Here is a 13141-nt window from a genome sequence, read left to right on the forward strand (position 1 = left end):
AGGAACCAGTCTCCTTGAGAGGGGCTGGACTCTCTACCACTCTGGAGTTGACCCCAGTGAGAGGTGCTGAGCGGGTGTGGGCATACTTATTGCCCCCCGACTTGGAGCCTGTTCATTGGGGTTCACCCGGGAAGACAACAGGGTAGCCTCCCTCCACCTTTGGGTGGGGGGACAGTTCCTAGCTGTTGTTTGCACGTAATCACCGAACAGCAGTGTGGAGTACCCACCCTTTTTGGAGTCCCTGGAGGGGGTGCTAGAGGGCGCACCTGCTGGGGACTCCTTCTTTCTGCTGGGAGACTTCAATGCTCACGTGGGCAGCAACAGTGACACCTGGAAGGGAGTGATTGGGAGGAATGGCCCCCTCGATCTGAACCCGAGTGGCGTTTTGTTATTGGACTTCTGTGCTCGTCATGGATTGTCCATAACGAAAACCATGTTCAGACATAGGGGTGTCCATATGTGCATCTGGCACCAGGACACCCTAGACCTCAGTTCGATGATCGACTTCATGGTTGTGTCATCTGACTTGTAGCCGCATTTCCTGGACACTTGGGCAAAGAGAGGGGCGGAGCAGGCAAATGATCACCACTTGCTGGTGAGTTTGTTTCGATGGTGGGGGAGGATGCCAGTTAGGCCTGGTAGGCCCAAACATATTGTGAGGGTCTGCTGGGAACGTCTGGCAGAGTCCCCTGTCAGAAGTAGCTTCAACTCCCACCTCTGGCAGAACTTCGACCACGTCCCTAGGGAGTTGGGGGACTTTGAGTCTGAATGGGTCACGTCCCGTGCCTCTGTGGTGGTCGGTGCTTGTCGTGGCAGCAATCCCCAAACCCGTTGGTGGACACGGCCGGTGAGGGATGCCATCAAGTTGAAGAAGGAGTCCTACAGGACCCTTTTGTCCTGTGGGACTCCAGAGGCAGCTAACAGGTACCAACAGGTCAAGCGGAATGCGGCTTTGGTGGTTGCTGAGGTAAAAACTCAGGCGTGAGAAGAGTTTGAGGAGGCCATTGAGAACGACTTCCAGACAGCTTCGAGGAGATTCAGGTCCACCATCTGGCATCTCAGGAGGGGGAAGCAGTGTAGTGTCAACAATGTATATGGTGGGGATGGTGCGCTGCTGACCTCGACTCGGGATGTTGTGGGTTGGTGGGGGGAGTACTTTGAAGACCTCCTCAATCCCACTAACATGTCTTCCAATGAGGAAGCAGAGGCTGGGGACTCAGAGGTGGGCTCTCCCATCTCTGGGACTGAGGTCACCGAGCTGGTCAAAAAACTCCTTGGTGGCAGGGCCCTGGGAGTGGATGAGATACACTCGGAGTTTCTTAAGGCTCTGGATGTTGTAGGACTGTCTTGGTTGACATGCCACTGCAACATCATATAGACATCGGGGACAGTGCCTCTGGATTGACAGACCAGGGTGGTGGTTCCCCTATTTAAGAAGGGGGACCGGAGGGTGTGTTCAAATTAGAGGGATCACACTCCTCAGCCTCCCTGGAAAAGTCTATTCGGGGGTCCTGGAGAGGAGGGTCCGTCAGATAGTCGAACCTCGGATTCAGGAGGAACAGTGTGGTTTTCGTCCTAGTCGCGGAACAGTGGACCAGCTCTACACCCTTAGCAGGGTCCTGGAGGGTGCATGGTAGTTTTCCCATCCAGTCTACATGTTTTTTGTGGACTTGGACTAAAGAATCCTGTGGGGGGTGCTCCGGGAGTATGGGGTACCTGACCCCCTGATAAGTGCTGTTCGGTCCCTGTACAACCGGTGTCAGAGCTTGGTCCGCATTGCCGGTAGAAGGTCGAACCCGTTTCCGGTGAGAGTTGGACTCTGCCATGGCTGCCCTTTGTCACTGATTCTGTTCATAACTTTTATGGACAAACTTTCTAGGCACAGCGTGGGCGTTGAGGGGGTCCAGTTTGGTGGGCTCAGGATTGGGTCACTACTTTTTGCAGATGATGTTGTCCTGTTTGCTTCATCAGGCCGTGATCTTCAGCTCTCTCTGGATCGGTTCGCAGCCGAGTGTGAAGCGGCTGGGATGGGAATCAGCACCTCCAAATCTGAGACCATGGTCCTCAGCTGGAAAAGGGCGGAGTGCCCTCTCAGGGTTGGGAGCGAGATCCTGCCCCAAGTGGAGGAGTTCAAGTATCTCGGGGTCTTGTTCATGAGTGAGGGAAGAATGGAGCGGGAGATCGACAGCCGGATCGGTGTGGTGTCCGCAGTGATGCAGGCTCTTGATCGGTCCGTTGTGGCGAAAAAGGAGCTGAGCCATAAGGCAAAGCTCTCAATTTACCGGTCGATCTACGTTTCTACCCTCACCTATGGTCATGAGCTATGGGTAGTGACCGAAAGAACAAGAGCGCGAATACAAGCGGCTGAAAAGAGTTTCCTCTGCAGGGTGTCTGGGCTTTCGCTTAAAGATAGGGTGAGAAGCTTGGTCATCCAGGAGGAGCTCAGAGTAGAGCCACTGCTTTTCCTCATCGAGAGGAGTCAGATGAGGTGCCTTGGGCATCTGATCAGGATGCCTCCTGGACACCTCCCTGGTGAGGTGTTCCGGGAACATCTAACCAGGAGGAGGCCCCGAGGAAGACCCAGGACACACTGGAGGGACTATGTCTCTCGGCTAGCCTGGGGACGCCTCGGAATTCCCCCAGAAGAGCTGGAAGAAGTGGCTGGGGAGAGGGAAGTCTGGGCATCTCTGCTCAAGCTGCTGCCCACGCGACCTGACCTCGGATGAGCAGAAGAGGATGGATGGATGGATGGATGGATATTACTATCATCTAAATACTATATGGTATATTTCTATGTATCTACACAGTATATCCATGCTACAGATGTCTATATTAATGCATCGTTTTCTTCATAATATAATGAAATCATTGAGCATGTTTGGATAGTGCACATTATGCAAATGAATAAAAAATGATTTGATTACATATATAAAAGTATGCACTGTAATGATTTTAATGCTTAATTTATAGCAATACAATTTACACATTTCTAATAAAACCAGTTTGAACCATCTGAAACAATAATTGACCCTATAATTTTCCATTTAGATGTATATATCCATTACTGTATAAATATACAGTTTTTATATGTAAGGTATAAATTCAGGTTGTTTTATGTACAATTTTGTATGAAGTACACTAGACTACCAAGGTAACTATTTAATAAAGTATTTAAATTTGAGGCTTTGGTCAGGTTGCAGTACTATTGCTAATGATGCAAACATGGTAAGCATACAGCATATAATATTCTCAATTTGTGCATATTTAACACAATGAATGATCCCAGGCCATTAGAAAAACTTGCAGCCAAAATCACAAAATTCTATAAATATGTAAAAGAAAACTGAATTATGAAATCAGAATAAAATATTTACTCTCTTACCGATTGGAGTATTCCTGAACTGAGGTCCACTATGCTTGATGAGTATTTATAAGAGACTAAATAAACAATCCATTCGTTTTAACAGACATTCTTATAGATAAAAAAAACTTTTTTTTAAATAACATGGAAAATCATGTGAAAACTAAAGTGGTATGCAATGGGTCATCGTAACTTGACCTTCAGCTAACTAAATCACCTAACTACAAACGACTTTCTTGATATCTTAGTTTATAATTTAAAAATGGAATAAGAATCTGAAAATCTAACAAAATCACATTAAAGTTTGATAAATTCTGAAAAGAATGATACCAAACATATATATGTAGGTTTTAAAATAAGCCCGATTTAAAGCATGACAAAAAAGTCACATAAAATCGTTGCAGAAAATCATTGCACTTTTAGGCTTAGGATTTTATATATTGTCACACACATGTGAATAGGAAACAGCTAAAAGGCAGGAGTAATTATAATACCATATCAGACCAGGGGGTGACAGGGTGTGCTAACTGTCTTTCTCAGTTCCTTGCAGACCATTCCCAGGAAATCCCACCAGGTTCCGGCGCCTTGGACGGTGTCACTTCTGGCGCATTGGATGATGTCACTTCCGGTTCTGACGCTTGGGATGATGTCACTTCCTCTCCAGTCCTTTAAAACCACCATCTTACCTCCAGTCTGGCAGTTCTGTTTTGGGCTCAGTCTTGTGAACATTGTTGTTCAATTATTTTCAAGCTTTTGCAGCCAAGATATAATATACGGGTGGCTGCCACAAACCTTTATAATGTCTGTAGAGTATTTCTTGTCACAATATATAGAGTGGATTAGAAAAAGGGAACCTGTGTGAACACACAATACACTTTTAAAATCATTAATTTATTTATTCAGGCATTAAAGTTATTGAAAACCCCTATCACACATGTGAAAAAGAAATAACCCCCATAGTTTCACTACTTGGTTGCAGCACCTTTAGCAGTAATAACTACAGCTCTACACTTGCTCGAATTTCAATTTCAGTCTTTCACATCATTTTTGAAGAATTCCACTCTTCTTTGTAGAACTGATTTAATTCTGACACAATGGAACTGTGGGTATGCTTGCAAGTGTAAACGGTTTCAGGTGTTGCCACAGCATCTCTATCAAGGTCAGTTCAAAGCTTTTAATTTTGATTCTTCCGAGGAATTCAGTTGTAGACTCGCTCGCTTTTGTGCTTTGGGTCCTTATTCTGCTGCATAACTCAATTACACCTCAGCTTCAGGTCACTGAAAGATGACTACACAATTCATTGTTCCTTGAACAGTGGTAAGTCTTCTAAGTCCTGAGGCAGCACAGCATAGCCATATCATAACACTACCACTCATATCTTTTATTACAGTTATGATGTTGTTGCCGTCACACTCTGTATTAACGTTATACTAGATATACCTGAATCATCCAAAGAATCATACTTTTGACTCATCTGTCCATAAAATCTTATTCCTAAAGTCATGGGCATCATGTAGAACTGTCTTTGAAAATGTCAGACAAGTACTTATTTAACTCTTGGATAGAAGAGGCTTCCACCTTGCTACGCTACTATGGATTCAATCTCTTTTTTATTTTGCAGTCTTGAACACTGACCTTAGCAGAGACTAGAGAATCCTGTAGTTCTTTGGGTGTTTTTCTGAGATCTTATGTGTCGTCTTGAATGAGTTGTTGCCTTTCTGGGGAAAATTCACAACTGTTCCAAATATTCTTCATTTGGAAATGACTGACTGTGGCGTGGTGCTGTCACAGAGCCTTAGAAGTGGCTTTGTAACACTCTGTTGATTGGTAAGTTTCAGCATCATTTTCCTGAACTTTTCTGAAATTTTCTTTGATGAAGACATAGAGTTCTTCTGGAGTCCTTTTCGTGAATACTTCACTCTTGAGGTAATGGTCAATCTGTAGTGAGGTTTAGATTCAATAGGGCTGACTGCATTCAGTTCTGTTCAGTTAGTGCGGTCTAATTATCAAGTAACTTTGGTCAGCTCCTCGAGTGACTGACTAATTAGGCAATTACCTTTTCACTTGTGCAATACAGATGTTGGATAACTTTTTTATTTTAAATAAACTATGTATCAATTTAGAAATGCTCTTATGTGTTTACTATGGTTCCCTTTAATATTATAATTGGCTAAAGATCTACATCCATTCACTGTGACAAATGTACAAATATAGGAAGGAGCAAAATCTTTTTCATAGCACTATACTTAGCTTCTCAATACACCTGAAAGTTGCACTGGTATTATTCAGATCTGCCAAAAATGATGCTTTGTCTCTGTTCCAAATTCCTTATAAAATTGCTTCTTTACTTCCCCAACCCGAACTTTGTTTTGGCTCAAGAAGATCAGGAAGCCACATTATCCAGGTAACGGTAGGAGCAGAACTATGTAGAGATTTTGAAAGAGATAATAAAAAGCTATTGAATCAAAAAATGGGATTTTCCAGTAAGCTACGCACAGATGTGGGTAAGCTGGATGGCGCTCAAAATCCTACACGGTATCCACAGTACCTGAGAGAAGTTTTGAAATGTTCCTACTTTTCCTACTGTAATATACATTAGAAGGTATTTAATACTCAGATTAATTGACCATTGTTATTATTAAAGCCCTTTTATTCCACAAAAGTGTATACATAGTACATTCTATATCCAACATTATTCTTTATAATGTGTTTATATTATAACAAAATATGCTGTCTTCCATTTGTATTATAATGCTCGATATATTCTTGTGACTCCACATGGAATAATGGGGTAGAAGGCATTAAATAAAGGATATGTCACAAACTGATGATGCATTTAAATAGTAAGTCCTTTTTAACTTTCAAAGGTGGTGAGAACATGTACTGTATAACTTGAAAACTATTTACAATAAATTAACATTTTCATGCTTTTTAATTTTGGGTCTAACAATGTTTACTTTATGTAGTAGGAACTATCTGGTAACAACGAAGATCAATATTACAGAAAGAATATAGTGATTGCCCTGTGTCAGACTGGCATTTTTTAAAGGTTTCTTAATACATTTTATTCTTGTGACTCTTTTCTGGACAAAGAAGAAGAATCAGAAAATTGATGAGCGTATGTCAGATTTGTTTGAATGTGCTAAGAAATTAATGAGACTGATGCAACTAATAGTAGGAGATTCAAATCCAAGTGTCAGAATGCAAGACACTGTAGAAAGATTATGTTGAAGTAAACTGAACAGATGGAAATTTGGAACTTACCTATGGCACGAGTATATTTATAATTAATACATTATCAGGTTGTTTGAGATGGAAATTTTCAGAAATGTATGCAGGAAACAGTGTAGAACAGTCTAGATACCTTGTGAACAATGTAGCCATAATGTCTGGTACATTTCAGCGTTTTGTACTACTTGCAGTCAGTTAAAGAAGAATACCATAAAAAGTTGCAGTGGTCCAAAATTTGAGGGTACTGAAGGCAAAACAGCTTGTTATTTTATTCTGATAGACTTAATGATGAAAATGGAGAATATACATACAAAATTCTGAAACAAGATTTAGATGGATATTATTAGAGTCATTTTGGATTATCGATTGTTTTTTCATCTTATTATAAAGACTTCAGTATTCTAAAATGTAACTTCCAGGCCCACAGCAACAAATTGTGGTCTCCCCTAGACTTTCTCATATACTCAGATATGGAGATGGATATTTTAGGAGTAAACCACAAGACAATGATTATATTTTTATATCATGTACAGTAAAGAACCATCAACAACCAATCAAATTAATTATATATTGAACCATTATTATAAAGGTTGAATAAATCAGACCCTGCAGCTGCATGAATTAAATGTAAAGTACCACTTCCAGTTAATGGAAATAACCCAAAAGTTGATAGAAATCTACGTTTTGTACCTAATACTTGTATGCAAGTTATTGTGTTCACACACGCACACACAATTCCAAAAAATGGTATTTGCAGACACAGGGAGGTCTAAAAAAAAAAATCAAGATTCATCAAAATCTCGAAATGGAATTTTTGGAGAATTCCAATACTTACCCTATACTTCATATACAAGAAAGTAAAAATGGGAAAAAGTATTACACCTTAAGGTTTATTTTTTTACAGTTGTATTTTCGAATTGTTCCTTTTTATTTTTGAATTTCACTAAATCGCCTTGTAATTACAAAACTGAGTGAATTTAGGCCTTGTTGGGCTATTTAAAGTGTGTGTGTGTGTGGAAAAAAGCTTTGAGTAGGATTTTGAGAACTTTTTCTTAATGTTTTGAGTATAATTTTAATGAATAAAAAATACTTAATTTGCTCTTTCAATAGTTTTAAACATGCTGCTTCATCCATTTATGGCAAAAGTTGAATCAGCATAAAACAAAGACCTTTCTGTGTGCAAAACATTCAAATGAGAACTTTAATTGGATTGCTGACTGTGGTGGGTGTTTTTAGCTGCTTATGCTGGTGTGGAAATGCCTTTGGGCTATATCAGGGGTCCTCAATCACGGTCCTGGAGAGCCGCAGTGGCTGCAGGTTTTTGCTCCAACCCAGTTGCTTAATAAAAAGCACTTATTGCTAAAGTAACACTTCTGCTTCACTTTAGTGATTTTGAGCTCTTATTGCTTAATTTTGTCTTAAACAGCTATTTTAATTGCTCCTTATTATCAATAACATGCAAATGATAAGAGAGAGCAGCATTTCTCCATTTAGCTTATTTACATTTACACCTGTGGGTATTTATCTGCACTATTGGGTTTAATTAAATACTTGGAAGAAAAATGAAGAGAAAAAAGTGAAGGACTGAGAATTACTCGTCCATTTTAGCCTTCAAATCATTTGCATGATAGAAAGGGAAAGAAAATCTAGGATATGAGAATGACCCGACATAGCAGAGTTAATTTAATTTCATAGCTTGTTAGTGCTTTATTGGCAAGAATTGCTTTCTAATTAAGCAACCAGGTCAGAACAAAAACCTGCAGCCACTGCGGCTCTCCAGGACTGGGATTGAGGACCCCTGGGCTATTTGGATCTTGACAAATCTGACAATGTATATAATTTAAATATCGGACACATCTCTACTCAGAAGCACACAAAAATCTAAAAACGGTCACATGGCAATACAGCATTTTTTTTTAAATAACCTTAATTATATTTGACTTGCTTTGATATAAACAACTCCTCAGCAGGTTCACACTTTGTGTTTAACCTTAGAGGAAGTTAAAGGTTCTAACTCCATGCAGTCATAAGATAAACCTAGGCATCTTTCAACAACAGTAGGGTGTTTTACAATGGCCAGGCTGAATTGCCCACCACGGCCTGCTCATTCTGCAGCTCTAAACATCTCTTATTCCTAATTAGCTAACTATCTGTCTAACTTCTTCACTACCTAATAGCCAACATGTGGTGACCATTACATGTTGGAAGTGGTTGAAGTGGTTCTCCACTGTCCAGAAAAGTGGTGTAAAAATGTAATTTATCAATGATTAATTAATTGCTTTAGAGTGACTTACAAATCATTTTCTACTTTTATAGATAAGAATTATTGTGTACCAGCATCTTCCAGACATCTTGGGGGCTAGAATATCTTTCTTAGCTTTACTCAAAATCACAAAATAGTTTTTAGTTACTAAAATATGAACTCCTGAGGTTATAATACAAAGTACAGTACTACATTTCTTCTTATTTAGTTTAAAATATTTTCATTATTGTGCCTGAATGTTTTGGATGATTAACTGCTGTAACATCAATTTTGATGGCATTTTAATTACATATAAAAGACATTTTACATATTTGGGACTTGCAAAGCACATCATAAATTTGCAATATTTTTGATGCAGTGTACAGTAGATTACAGAGCTGTGTCAACTGAGACTTATTTAGAACTTTAAAAAGGAAAAAAGGTTTTAGTTCTGAGTGATGTATAAAACAAGAAATGTAATTTAATGTGATTGTAATTATCAGTGACAGGTTGGAATTTATACTTAGTTGTTATGAACAGTCATTTTGACAGAATTCAGTGAGTTGATCCATTTTAATAGCCTTCTTTGTCCAGGTCAGGGAAAAGGCAATCCAGAGCCAATCCTTAACACATAGCATAATGTCGGAGCACTGGGCAGGGCGTTGGTTACTCTCACACTCATTCACACTAATCCACAGAAACCAATAATCCCAAATAAACCCAGCAAGAACATCTTTGGAACATTTGAGGAAAATGATCACTCTCTTGAAACTGTAAGGAAGAAGCACATCAGTAAATATTGCTCTAGATTTCCATACTCAAGACAATCACATGTTCTAAACTGGCATTACACTGGGTTACAATTAAATTTAAAGAAGAGAAGCCATGTTCTTTCTTATTAACAAAAACTGCAGTTAAGTTTTAAGTAAAAGGAGAATAAAAGATGTCTTTATTAGTTTTACATCCAGTAATACACCAAAACACTAGCAACAGGAAAAATATCAATTCACTACAATGGGCATCATCTGTGATTTAAAAGTCTGCAAGTAGAAGCAGAACAATTAATCCATTTATTTTTACATAATCATCACAAAACAAATTCATGTAAGTAGAGGATGTAATACTTTAAGGTACCTGCTTCCACCTCACAATTAGCTCTAAATTCTTAATCCTATTTGTTGTTTCTGTTTTTTGCTTTAAAATCTTCCCACATTCTTTATAAAACGCTCTTTGGGTCACTGTTTTCAGATCACATGAAAGAAGTCTCCTAGAGTCACTTTTCCAAAAAATCCTTTGTGACTGAAGTCAGTAAATCCTATTCAGTGCAGAAAGAGGAACCAGTTACACTCCCAACAATAACTAGTGTCATGTTCCTGCCTGTCTGGCGAGTTAGCTTGCCCACTGATCATTTATTAAAGCACTGATTTCATACTTTGGCCTGTTTATTCCTCTAGTTGAGTTTTCATCCAATTTATTCTAGAATGAAGTATGTCCTATTGTGAAGCAGCTTTAAAACTCTTGATAAGATCACTACTGATGAGCTCCTGGAAACAGGTCAGGTCAAAGGGTTCCAACTTTTTTTTTTATATATATGGATACCAGTCTAGAACTCTTTGTAGTAGTGGTGGTCAGTGTTACTGAACCCTTGATTATTTAGTTGCTCTCATTCAAGTTCATTATCACAGAGAGTCTCAGCTGCCTTCCTTAAAGGATCAACATGATCCCAGTGTTTCTAGTGTAAGACTGTAGGCTACTCCCTAATGGTCAGGGTGTTCATGTCCTGCTGTGTATGAGCGAGAAGGCGCTTAGTTATTTATTCTGTGGACCCACTTGTACTTCAAGAGAAGGGTCATACACCCCTAGCATCAGCTGTGTCCCATGCTCTGCAGGATACTAAGGGGGGGGCATTGGGACTAGAGTCCATTTGTAGTTCAGGACTTTGCTGTCCACAATTTTAAAAAACAAAAATATAATTTTGTTAGCCCAAAGCCTTTCCCGAGGCCAGACTAGTATCTTAAGAAATCATGAATACCCACAATATGATCTAACAAGTGTGGGGAACTCACTCTTTAGGTCAGCAGTACAATTCTGGACACAGATAGCAAAAGCATGCTAACATCACATACAGTTTAGTTCTGCAGTGTACCATGAACTGCTCACTAGATATTTAGTTCCTCCTGGGTATACTTTGTCACTACATTCAGCAATTAGGTAACATACTAATAAATCACTATTGCATGAAACACGTGCAATCATATGCACTCCACCACACTCAAACCATGTGCATGCCTGCCCTCAAATTCTTCCTTATAAAAAAAGATGACCAAATGTAAATATAATAAAAAAGTCAAATAAAGTAAAGCATAAAAAGGAGGAAAAACAAAATTCAATAAATGCATTTAAAATGAGTAAATCCTCCTTAAAATATTTCAGCTACTTCTGTTTCTTGAAGCTCTTGTTCTCCTCTAGTCTTTTCCTTGCTAACCAAATTTCACCAGCCTATCTTGCAAACGTTAACCAATCAATACTCCCTCGATTTGCAGCTAAAGAGGCATGGTTATTACAAAATGTTGCTGCAAACCACTTGTTCATATTACAGTTGCACAGCTCCTACTGTCTTGCTACGTTCCAAACAAGAAGAGAAAGCAAAATGTTTTTTTTGTTTTTAACTTTAAAATGAAACAATTCTGATGGGGATGCAAAGTTGTCTCAGTATCCCCACCTCCAATTACTAATAAGCATCTCTCTCTCTCTTTCCTTGGGATGTGCTTACTTACTTGGGCCTTTGTTCCAGGTAACAAGTTTCCAGCCATGTTGCTCTTCATATTTTTCCATTCAACAGGTAAAATAAGAATGCCTACACAGTAGAAACACAAAATGTCCAGAAGTGTCCTTTTCCATTTGTCTGTCATATAATTTTGAGCATGACAAACATGCCATGTAAAGTCAAATATTGACATATCATTTTTCACATAGTCAGTTTAATACAAAAAAGTAAAAAGAGCTCCACATGTAAGAATGACCTTCATCATTTACATATCTCTCTAGTAAATATTTCTAAAGCATTCTCCAGTGATTTACAGTATGGATGAAACAACAATGACACAACATACTTTCTTATTAGAAACAATACAGAAACTGAAAAAGAAAGCCTTTACCATCATATTAATTTTACTATTTTTTTTTTTTTTGTGTGTGGTCACTCCAGGCAAGAATCTCGCACCAAATGGAATACCACTCATTAGCCAAAACTGATTTACTACTATAATACACATACTTTCTCATCTTGACTGTTCTGCATTGATTTATTTACCTAAGATTTTCCACAAAGTTGAAGAGAAAAAAAATACATCTCATTTTCTACAAGTTTCTTTCAGGCAGATACCTATTTAAAAAAGTTTTTTTTTTTTTTTAAATACAGTGGTGTGAAAAACTATTTGCCCCCTTCCTGATTTCTTATTCTTTTGCATGTTTGTCACACAAAATGTTTCTGATCATCAAACACATTTAACCATTAGTCAAATATAACACAAGTAAACACAAAGTGCAGTTTTTAAATGATGGTTTTTATTATTTAGGGAGAAAAAAAATCCAAACCTACATGGCCCTGTGTGAAAAAGTAATTGCCCCCTGAACCCAATAACTGGTTGTGCCACCCTTAGCAGCAATAACTGCAATCAAGCGTTTGCGATAACTTGCAATGAGTCTTTTACAGCGCTCTGGAGGAATTTTGGCCCACTCATCTTTGCAGAATTGTTGTAATTCAGCTTTATTTTGAGGGTTTTCTAGCATGAACCGCCTTTTTAAGGTCATGCCATAGCATCTCAATTGGATTCAGGTCAGGACTTTGACTAGGCCACTCCAAAGTCTTCATTTTGTTTTTCTTCAGCCATTCAGAGGTGGATTTGCTGGTGTGTTTTGGGTCATTGTCCTGTTGCAGCACCCAAGATCGCTTCAGCTTGAGTTGACGAACAGATGGCCGGACATTCTCCTTCAGGATTTTTGGTAGACAGTAGAATTCATGGTTCCATCTATCACAGCAAGCCTTCCAGGTCCTGAAGCAGCAAAACAACCCCAGACCATCACACTACCACCACCATATTTTACTGTTGGTATGATGTTCTTTTCTGAAATGCTGTGTTCCTTTTACGCCAGATGTAATGGGACATTTGCCTTCCAAAAAGTTCAACTTTTGTCTCATCAGTCCACAAGGTATTTTCCCAAAAGTCTTGGCAATCATTGAGATGTTTCTTAGCAAAATTGAGACAAGCCCTAATGTTCTTTTTGCTTAACAGTGGTTTGCGTCT

This window comes from Polypterus senegalus, chromosome 3 (genome assembly GCF_016835505.1).
Source record: "Polypterus senegalus isolate Bchr_013 chromosome 3, ASM1683550v1, whole genome shotgun sequence".
NCBI classification, from domain to species: domain Eukaryota; kingdom Metazoa; phylum Chordata; class Cladistia; order Polypteriformes; family Polypteridae; genus Polypterus; species Polypterus senegalus.